The 10533-nt window shown below is 41.9% G+C and overlaps 1 long non-coding RNA gene across 1 annotated transcript; it reads left to right on the top strand.

Annotated features, from left to right (window-relative positions):
• Positions 1-414: 414 nt before the first annotated feature.
• Positions 415-7544, top strand: LOC112841894 (uncharacterized). Its single transcript, XR_003213331.1, has 3 exons — positions 415-1624; positions 1863-2112; positions 6928-7544. It is a non-coding gene; the product is annotated as an uncharacterized LOC112841894 (long non-coding RNA).
• Positions 7545-10533: the final 2989 nt, after the last annotated feature.

Genomic DNA, 10533 nt, shown 5'->3' on the forward strand with positions numbered 1-10533 from the left:
CGCTCTCACACTGCAGGCTTACTTGTTGTTCCTAGAGTATTTAAAAGTAGAATGGGAGGCAGAGCCTTCAGTTTTCAGGCCCCTCTTCTGTGGAACCAGCTTCCAGTTTGGATTCGGGAGACAGACACTATCTCTACTTTCAAGATTAGGCTTAAAACTTTCCTTTTTGCTAAAGCATATAGTTAGGGCTGGACCAGGTGACCCTGAATCCTCCCTTAGTTATTTCCATGATGCAATGAGTGTTTCTTCCTCACTCACTATGTGTTAACAGACCTCTCTGCATCGAATCATATCTGTTATTAATCTCTGTCTCTCTTCCACAGCATGTCTTTATCCTGTCTTCCTTCTCTCACCCCAACCGGTCGCAGCAGATGGCCCCGCCCCTCCCTGAGCCTGGTTCTGCCGGAGGTTTCTTCCTGTTAAAAGGGAGTTTTTTCTTCCCACTGTCGCCAAAGTGCTTGCTCATAGGGGGTCACATAATTGTTGCGTTTTCTCTGTTGTATTATGTTAGGGTCAATGTTACAGTAACACGTTGTTATCACTGTCACCTCACAGCAACAAGGGCTCCAAGTCAAAGTATAGTGCTGCTGAGTTTGACTCCACCATCTGGCTGGGCCTTACTGTGTGGAGTTGGCATGTTCTCTCTGTGTTTGCATGGGTTAGGGTACTCTGTCTTCCTCCCACGGTCCAAAGACATGCAGTTAGTGGATAGGTTAATTGGTGAGTATATATTACCCATAGGTGTGAATGTTGGTGTGTCTCTACGTGTTAGCCCTGTGATAGACTGTCCAGGGTGTACCTCCCCTCTCGCCCAGTTACTCACCAAGGATGTATTCAGAATATATGACATCCGTTCTGACATTGTCTCCAATGTTCATTTCATGCATCTGGAAGGAAATATGTTCAGCACAGGTTAATCTATCATCTGGCTTCCATTCACAGACAAATGGTCAGAGCGAGCATGCCAATCAGCTCCTCGCTGAGTCACCTCATCCAACTAATCTACATGGAGTTCACAGCTGGTATGGCCAACCTTCGCCTCTGTCACTGTTTGTGGAGGTCCATCTGGTTAGTCCTCAAAGATACAAAACAAATGCCTGGCTGATCGACACCAAGCCCTCCTCCATCCTACCAGTCAGGTCGGAAGGTTTGGTTGGCTGCAAAAAATATCCTGCTTCACACAGAGTCTAAGAAATTTGCACCCAATTACACTGGACCATTTAAAACTACCACACAACATGAAGGTACACAATACAGTTAGTGATGTATCCACAGGGATTGGAAAGTTGGTGGTTTGATCCCCGTCTGCTCCAGTCTGCATGCCAAATATTATTGGACAAGATACTAACCCTAGAAAGTGCTTAAATGGGTGTGATTGGGTGAATGAACAAGTTGTATATAGCGCTTTGAGTGCTCAGATAGAGTCCTCAAAGCGCTATATAAGAACCAGTCCACAATGTGTCTTCCAGATAAAACCAGTCCAGTCTGGCTTTATGTGCCCTTCTTCCAGGGCACCTTCCCACCTGGGCCTTTGTTTATGAACCCCAGACAGCATGGGAGGGGCTTCCAAATTTGGTTATGCGGGAGGAATGGTCCTGTCTTTCACCTCAAACACCCTGATCAGGTCGGTTGGTCGCCAGGAGGCTATTGTTAAGAGGAGGGTAATATCACTGTTCCTCCGTCCTCGCCGGTCGACTTGCTGTTTTCAATCTTTCTGTCCTCTTGTTGCTCTCTTTCCTCCGTATGTGTGTGTGTGTGTGTGTGTGTGCCTCCACACAATGCTGCAGTACTTTCTACATCTTTGTCTTGCATGTACTCCTTGAGTTAATGGTTCCTCTTACCTGTCTTTTCCCTGTTCCAAGGTTTCCCTGGAGGATCCCCTGTGAACAGTCTTTGTTTGGATTTGAGAGAGAGTCTGGAAAATATGTTAAGCCATAGTGGAGTCTGGGGCCACCGCAACTGTTCTGATCATTTTGAAACTGTTAATATTCACTGTAAATAAATGCACTATGCTTTGATTTGGAGCCGTGTGGTGGTAGTTGTCCACCACAACCACTGGAGGGGAAAGAGAAGACAGCAGTGAGCAACACAGGACAAAAAGCAAACTATAAAGTAAGAGTCAGCTTAATAAGGATTAAAGACTGTAGTGGTATATAACCACACGAGAAAAGAAAAAATGCTGAGTGCATCATGGGAAGCCCCCAGTGTAATGCTGTAGGTCATTATACTAGGCTGCTACTGCAACTGTATCATTAGCATTTATAAAAAACGCATTGTCAAGCTCCACACACACAAAACAGAGGGTTATTGATTATCTATCGGTTTATCTCACAGTCCAGTACAACAGTAGTCCTGCACAGCAGCCTGGGAATAGTACAATTACTTTGTTAAAAAGGCCTGCACACAGGGTTTTACCTGCTTTTTTGCCCCAACATGGGGGAAAAGCAGGAAAACGAGATGTACAGTAAAACAGCAGGTGGTCAAATCTATCAAAGCCCTTTGGCAAACACAGACAAAAAGGGGGAAAAATCATTTTAATTAGCAGAGTGAATGCGATTTGCTGAATGTGAGGGGAGCCAGGCTCTCTGCTCTGCACATTAAATTGGTCTAATTTTCTGTGCAGAATAAGTCCCATCTGAGCAGCCCTGGCCACAGTCAATCATGTTAAAAGCCACGGGTGCTTAATTTGATTTACCAATATAAAATGCAAATTAGGTGATCAAGTGGAGTGGAAGCCAGGAGTAGGAGGCTCTTTTAAGCCATCAAGTTAAATGGGTCCAGACAGTAGACTGGCAATGTAAAGAATGTTTTAGCATATTCGTTTGATTAGCCATACAAAAATTTAATTAGTATAGCTAATTGTTAAACAAATTGCTCCACATCAGAACAAAATGCGGAATATATTTTTAATACACTAAAACACCTCACAATGCCCATATTCTCTCAACCCATATGTGGAGTTTTCATCCAAAACTGGGCCTTTCCAATAAGTGAAAAGCCAAATTAAATAAATGGAAGATGACACAACAGTCCCTTACAATAGTCAATGAGATAATGCCTGTAATTAGGCTCGCACAAGCCTGGCCATATGCCTCTGTATAGCACTTAGGCTGCAACTGTAGGAGCAAATCGAATAACTGTGTGCAGGGAATGCTCCTGGGATTCAGCCATCTTATGTTAAGTAACCAAACCATCTACGCCGCATGTGAACGATGGAGATGTTTCCACCAAAAGGAACGAGATGTGCCGTGATAATGAAGTTAGTAACAGTACATGCTTAAACAATGTTAGTGTATGCTGTTTGGCATATTTGGCAGCAAAATCAGACTGAAGTGTCTATCTACAGACTAAAATAATAGTCTGTTGCCTGGAGACAGGTCTAAAAAAGACAACCCACGTACTGCACAGTCACACTGAGACTTATTACATCTGACATTTAGTGTTATCATCCAGTGTCACTGACTTCCTTCACATTCGCCTAGCTATCCAAAATTCCAGTCTGATCGCTGTATGTAGAACAAAAACATATTGATTAGAATACACTTAATGAAAATGTGAGTGCCAATAACCATTGGATTAGATTGTTTCATACTAAAGAAGAATGAATAATGAACATTTTATTATTGTGTTTGCACTCAGAAAAGATTATTCAAACTCTGCCGTCATATAAATGTGCCAGCTGAGTTCAGACTGACTTACACAAAGTTTAAGTGCATGCTGTTTAATGGAAGAATGTCACTCCCTCTCAGGGTGACTAAACATGAAGCCTCACATTCAGTTCTAGTCGCTCTGATAACAATATAGTCATCGGCTATAATAAAAGAAAAATCTAGAATATAGGCAGTAAGGTGGTGAGATGGGCTAGAGAGAATATAAATCAACATTAGCTGAGAGGCATCTGAAAGCTGCAGATCTGATCCCTAATGGCTTTTCAGATTTTGGCTTTTGTCGAGATTAAAAAGAGGATATAAGATAGTCGTCTGCAGAGGTGCCAGAAGGGGCAAACATTCAGAGATGTTGCTGTTTCTGACTTCCTGTTCTGTGACATTGTAGCCATATATTAATCACTTCTTTAATGTTAGTTAGTGTTAAAATGCTGCATTCCCCACTTTAAGATACAAACTAACAGTAGCATTATTTTATTTTTTCAGTTTTATTTATATAGCACCAAATCACAACAATCACCCCTGGAGGCTTGATACTGGGAGGTAAAGGAGTTAAAAAGGAGGTTTTCCTTTCTACTGTCACCAAGTGGTCGTGTGATTGTTGGGATTTTCCCTGTATTATTGTGGCGTCTTTAACAAACAATAGAGAGAGCCTTCAGGCGACTGCTGACCATATGACTACTAAAGAGTATCTAGTGTACTATTTTTAAACTTGTATTTGTAAATGAGCGTTTAATCTTTAAATGACAGCTGACAGCAGCTCTGCTGTTAATGGGATGTTGGATATGAGACCATACATAAACATACAAATACATTATTATTATTACAGCTGCTTTTGTGATCTGATATCATATCGACAAAACAACCGGTCGCAGCAGATGGCCCCGCCCCTCCCTGAGCCTGGTTCTGCCGGAGGTTTCTTCCTGTTAAAAGGGAGTTTTTCCTTCCCACTGTCGCCAAAGTGCTTGCTCATAGGGGGTCATATGATTGTTGGGTTTTTCTCTGTATTTATTATTGTACTATCTACTGTGCAATATAAAGCACGTTGAGGCGACTTGTTGTGATTTGGCGCTATATAAATAAAATTGAATTGAATTGAAAAAGCTGAACTGAAAACATATCTACAGTGCATTTCATATGTAATTATTTCATTCGATGGGTCAGGGTCACAAACTCTTGATATTGTCCTTTGTTATTGAGCAACTAGTCGACTAGCTGACTAATGGTCACTGTTGTTGAACCAGACTTACTAGTCGTTTAATCTATTTATTACAATTTTAATTGATGCCCAATGCTGGTAAATTATTGTGTCCATCTGCCACTGATGGCCCATCAGTGTTGCCTCAAATCTGTTAATCTACATCAGGAGTGTCAGAGTTACAGCCTGCGATACAGTTACATCGTGCCCACGACATAACTTCATATGTCAGTCATTAATGGCCCATCGCTATGTGGGAGTCAAATCTTCTGCTGTGCTGTGAATACATGCAGGCAGGCGTGGGACTTTGATGGGCACATCATGTGGCCAATCACAGGCAGCTACAGACTAGGATCATACCATTATGTGAAAGAAGGAAGGGGGGCGGATGTTCCGAAGTGTAGTGGTACAGGCCAGGGACCAGGGAGCCGAGTTTAAATGCAAGCGTGTTGGGAAAAACTGAAGAAACAAAGGAAAACATAAAGCAACATCTGGCTGCATTTCAATGATCCTGGAGACTGCAACGCTGAGTGCAGAATTTATCAGATTAGGAGCTGGCTAAAGTAATACCCATTTTTATTTTCATCCATTTTTCATTGCAGAGGACAAAAGGTTTCAAACTTATACAGGCCTTAGACCTCATGTGTGTCCTGCCTGGCAGTATAGCATAAAAATAAGGCTTTTAGGAAAACGCTGGATAAAATAATTGCTTCCCTGAAAAAGTTGAATGCTGTTGAATTTAAGATAAATAATCTATAACCAAAGAATCTCTGAATGACAGAGATGCAGAAATGTGTGCATGTAGCACAGAGCCATGGCTCAGTGTCTGAATGAGTCTCACAGGTCTGAATGTGCTTGAAGTCATTTATAATTCTTAACATGTTTGATCTGCTGCTCACCACAAACAAGCACAAGCAGAAAGTTTGGACTTTTAACAGTGTTTTCACCAGTTTTACAGTTTTACTGTGTTTGTTTGTTTTTTCTTACTTTTAGTCTAGTCGCTTACTCTAATTTCTTTTCCCTCAATTTAGTCAACTAAGACATTAGTTGACAGTTGGGAACATGCGTTGTATAAAGATACTGCAAGGTTTCATTATGTGATCATTTCAATTATAGTCATAAAATAATAATAAATAATAAAAAAGTTAAGAAACAGGGACATGCATGGTGTAGCAGAGATATTGTACAGTAAGCCATCTTAGTATCTAACGTATACCTGTCCAGTTCCAGCTGAAGGCTGAATCATTGTTGTAATAATACTAATACTATTACTACTAATAATAACAACAATACTTTGCAACCAATCATGATTTCTCCCGCCAGGGCCTGAGTTGTTGTTGGCTATAGGAGTACTGGAAAGATCTCACAGGTCCTGATAATTATAACCTGAGAGCTTTTCAATGAAGACTGCAGGGTTTTTATATCATTAGTTTCAAGTAGTTCACAAAAAGAAAAACATTTAACAATGCCATTATCACGTTCCCATTCAGTTCGTCAGCCTGTTCACGCACTTGTATTCATTGATCGTAAAAGTAAAGGTGAACTGTGATGCTGCCCTGTAAACAGCTGAGTCAATGGTGTTTGCCCTTTTTGGATTTTATATTGGAGTTGTGTAATAATGTAACTGTAGTTTCATTAGATTGTCATTACAGAGCTCATCAGATAAAAGATGCATTCACATAAGAGCAAATACACTTATTAATCTTTTCTAAATTTAGTCTGATGGTCTGTCACGACTGCACAGCACGACACAACAGACCGTCATCAAGTGCTTGTTTTGATGTAATCTGGTTTCCTACTATAAATTTGGAAGTTCTTTATCTTACAATGTGATTTCCCATACAGAAAGGACAGATGTTATAAAATGAACCTATATAAATTAAAATGATTTGGATGCAGTGGGTGGAGAGAGGGAAGTGATGGAAAAGGTAAATGACAGAGAATGAGACGTCAGATGCCGGAGACTTGGCGGAAAAAAACTGAATGGTAGCTCAGACATAAACAAATATTTTCTAAGCTTCAGTTATACCAAATAATTAACGAATAACCAACCATATCTGCTAGATCATCTCCAACACCCTGGAGGATATCAGGGAGGATTTAGACACTCTCCAAGATTACATCAACACAGTGCTTCGAACAGAACCAAAACAGAGTCCCCAAAAATCTCAAAACAAAACGTCCATAACTCACACACTGGAGCTCAAGAAACAGTTCAAAACACAAGTCAGGTGGCCAACCCGGGGACCGACACCACAGAAGTCCAGGGTGAAATAGTTTAGGGGACCGGCGGCGTGGAAGGCAGCGGCGGCGACACTGTTCAGGAGGGCGTGGACCCGACGGCAGGGTGGCGGCCGCAGAACAAGATGAGGCAGAGGCTGAAGGCGAAGCAGAGGCTGCAGGCGAGGATGATGCTGCAGGCGATAGCATGGAAAGTATAGGTTGTGGCGCTGCAGGCAACGGTGGTGGCTGGACGGGCTCCTCGGACGCTCCAGTGGAAGCTGCAGGCGACGGTGATCCCCAGCAAAGACAGAAGGCTGAAGCAGCCCGTCGGACGCCCCAGCGGAGGCAGGAGGCTAGAGCAGTTCAATTCTTTCTCTGACAAAGTTGTACTTTTGTATTTTCTTACTCAGTTGTATATAGTATTTGTATTCTATTTTATTCTATTGTATATATTATTCTATTTTTATTCTATTGTATATAGTATTTTATTTTATTTTATTTTATTTTATTGCATTCCGGTGTTTTCTAATTTCTGCTACATAACTTTGCACTTTTGCTGTAACAAAACAAATTTCCCACCTGTGGGACTAATAAAGGTCATCTTTATCTTTATCTTTTCCTTGGACCCCCCAGCGGAAACAGTCACAGAATCAGCAGGTGCACAGACCTCTGGTGAACACGAGAGAAAACCAACAGGTACAGAGTCCTCTGGCACACATGAGGCAAACTGGAGCTGTGCAGGCCGGAAACCAGTCGCTGTAGCCGGATCTCCAAGGCGCGACGAAACTCCTTCTGCTCATGCTCTAGCCACAGGCTAATCCAACTCGAAAAAGACTCAATTAATTCCTCCTGAAGCTCCTCGGAAGGTGCGAATGCCGCTGGGTCGATGTTTGGTCATGTTGTACTGTCACAGCTGGGGTAGCAGTCGTGTGGTGTTGAGAAGGAGACCCAAGATGCAGGCATAGACTGTGATGCGAGTGAGCTTTGTGCTCAAACTACCCTGCGTTTAATAAGGCTGTTGTGTTTTTAACATGTTTTAATGCTTTGTATCTTGTTCTATTTAGTCTGAACAAGCCCCTAAAAACAGTCAGTGATCACTGTCGACCTTTCTCAGTTTTTTTTACCACTAGTCATTTTAAAGCTCAGTTTTTAAAACCCTCCGCTGTAACTACAGCCCAGCCCATGCAGCAGTATATTAGTGACTAACCTGGTATTGTGGATGGATTATCTCAGTTGTTCTCCTGACTGAAGTTTGGTCCGTTTACAGCATCCTGCCATGCGATTGCATTTGTCCCTAACCATCGGGAACCTTCACGTTAACTTTTATCGAGTGGAAAAAAGTTAGCGTTCATCCTCCAGCTTCACTGTGTTTATGTTATGCTAACATGGCTGTATCGCTAGGGATCACGTAGCACATCATTATATACCAGCTAGGCCAACTTCAGTAACCCTACAAATGTCACTGCTGTTTAGTTTTCTATCTTCATTTATGTTGGAAGTGATAGCAGAGCTGTACATTTGAATGTGTCAGAAATCTGTCAGTCAGAACATGCTATATCATGTTTAGGTGGAAGCTAGCGAGCTAACCTCCTGCTAACTTCTAACTCCGTTAAATGTAATAAATTCTGTTTTCATGGATGTCTGGATGTTAAACTTCATAGTTACACCTGGTAAAGCAGCAATGCTGATCATTTTATTAAAGATGAAAGAATTTAGACAGTTTTTAACTGCCAGTGACGCCGCAGTGTTCGTTTGACTCTGAGACCTGCAGCGGAGTTTGGGCCCAGACACGGCTAATGATGTCAGACTTAAAGACCGGGTAGTTATGAAGAAGTCCCAGAGTGCATCTTCCCCAGCTGTCAGTCGTCCGGCAGACTCCACCAGTACGGGATCGTCGGCAAAGACTTTACTGACATCCTGGTGGAGATTTTACACCGGGAATTTAAATCCCTGAGGGAATCCCTGGAATTCAGCCAGCAGCAGGTGGAAACACTCGCTGCTGAAAACGTCTCACTACGGGACTTGGTCAAGTCTCTAACTGAGAGTGTGACCCAGCTCAATGTAGAAAATAAAATAATAAAAGAGGCTGTCATTGATCTCCAGGCCTGTAGCATGAGAGATAACCTGTGTTTTCTGGTATCCCAGAGTTTGCTGGAGAGGACGCCGAATCAACAGTTAAAACCTTCATTAAGACCCACCTGAAGCTTCCTGAGGACACCATAAAGAACATCTGCTTCGATTGAGTCCATCACATCAGAGCAAAGAGGCCTGTGTCGGGAGACCGCGTCCTATTGTGGCCAAATTTAGTCTTTTCAAGCAGAAGGAGCAGGTGAAGAGTCGCAGCAGGGAGCTGAAAGGAACGGACTTCAGCGTGAACGACCAGTTCCCTAAAGAGATCCTGGAATGACGCAAGGTCCTGTTCCCAGTCACGTCTCTGAACACCTAGATTACACACTTGTTCTTGGGGAAAGAAATGTAAAGGTTCAAAACAGCAGGACCTCAGCACTGTCAGCAGTCCACAAATATAATCAAACAGTATATGAGCGACTTTGGGCTTTGCGACGCATGGCACTCCCTTCACCCCAACAGTAAGGAATTTTCTTTCTTCTCACTTGTCCATCGCTGTGATGAGAGGGAAAATAATTTCTTTCTCACCACATAAAAAGAAAGAAGAAAACAAAAGTATTCAGGAACTAGAAAAAACCATCAAATCTTTAGAAGAAGCCTACGTGTCTGACCAAGATCAGGAAATAATGAACAAAATGCAAGAACATAGAACATAAGATCAGTCTTTATGCAGATGATGTGTTGTTTTTCCTCCAAAACTCACAAACCAGTCTCTCTGAGATAATTACATTAATAAACTCTTTTTCAAGAGTTTCAGATTATTCAATAAACTGGTTAAAATCTACAGTTCTTCCGATGAATTGCTCCTTCCATAATTCTTCTTCTACCCCACTGCAATCTGGAAATATTAAATACTTAGCTATTGATGTTAACTAAGCTTGCAGATTTAACTAAATTAAACCACATCCCACTTTTAAAGAAAGTAGAAGACAACCTGGCTAGATGGAAATCTCTACCCATATCAGTCATGGAAAGGGTCGCTACAATAAAAATGATGGTCTTGCCAAGAATCAATTATTTATTTTCAATGATCCCAAGTAAACCATCACCAGACTGGTTCAGATCTCTGGATTCGTATACTTCTACATTCCTTTGGAAAGATAAACCCCTGTGTATCAGATTTAAAACACTACAAAGGACCAACGACAAAGGAGGACTAGATCTGCATAACTTTCAACACTACTTCTTAGCCAACAGGCTTCAGTTCATCTCTGGATGGTTAAAACACACCCTCTTAGATGAGCCCTGGGTAGATGTAGAACAGGCACTATGCAGCAATATAGAGATTTTGGACGTACCATTTATCAGCTCAAACATCAA

Source organism: Oreochromis niloticus, linkage group LG12 (assembly GCF_001858045.2).
Source record: "Oreochromis niloticus isolate F11D_XX linkage group LG12, O_niloticus_UMD_NMBU, whole genome shotgun sequence".
Classification (NCBI taxonomy): domain Eukaryota; kingdom Metazoa; phylum Chordata; class Actinopteri; order Cichliformes; family Cichlidae; genus Oreochromis; species Oreochromis niloticus.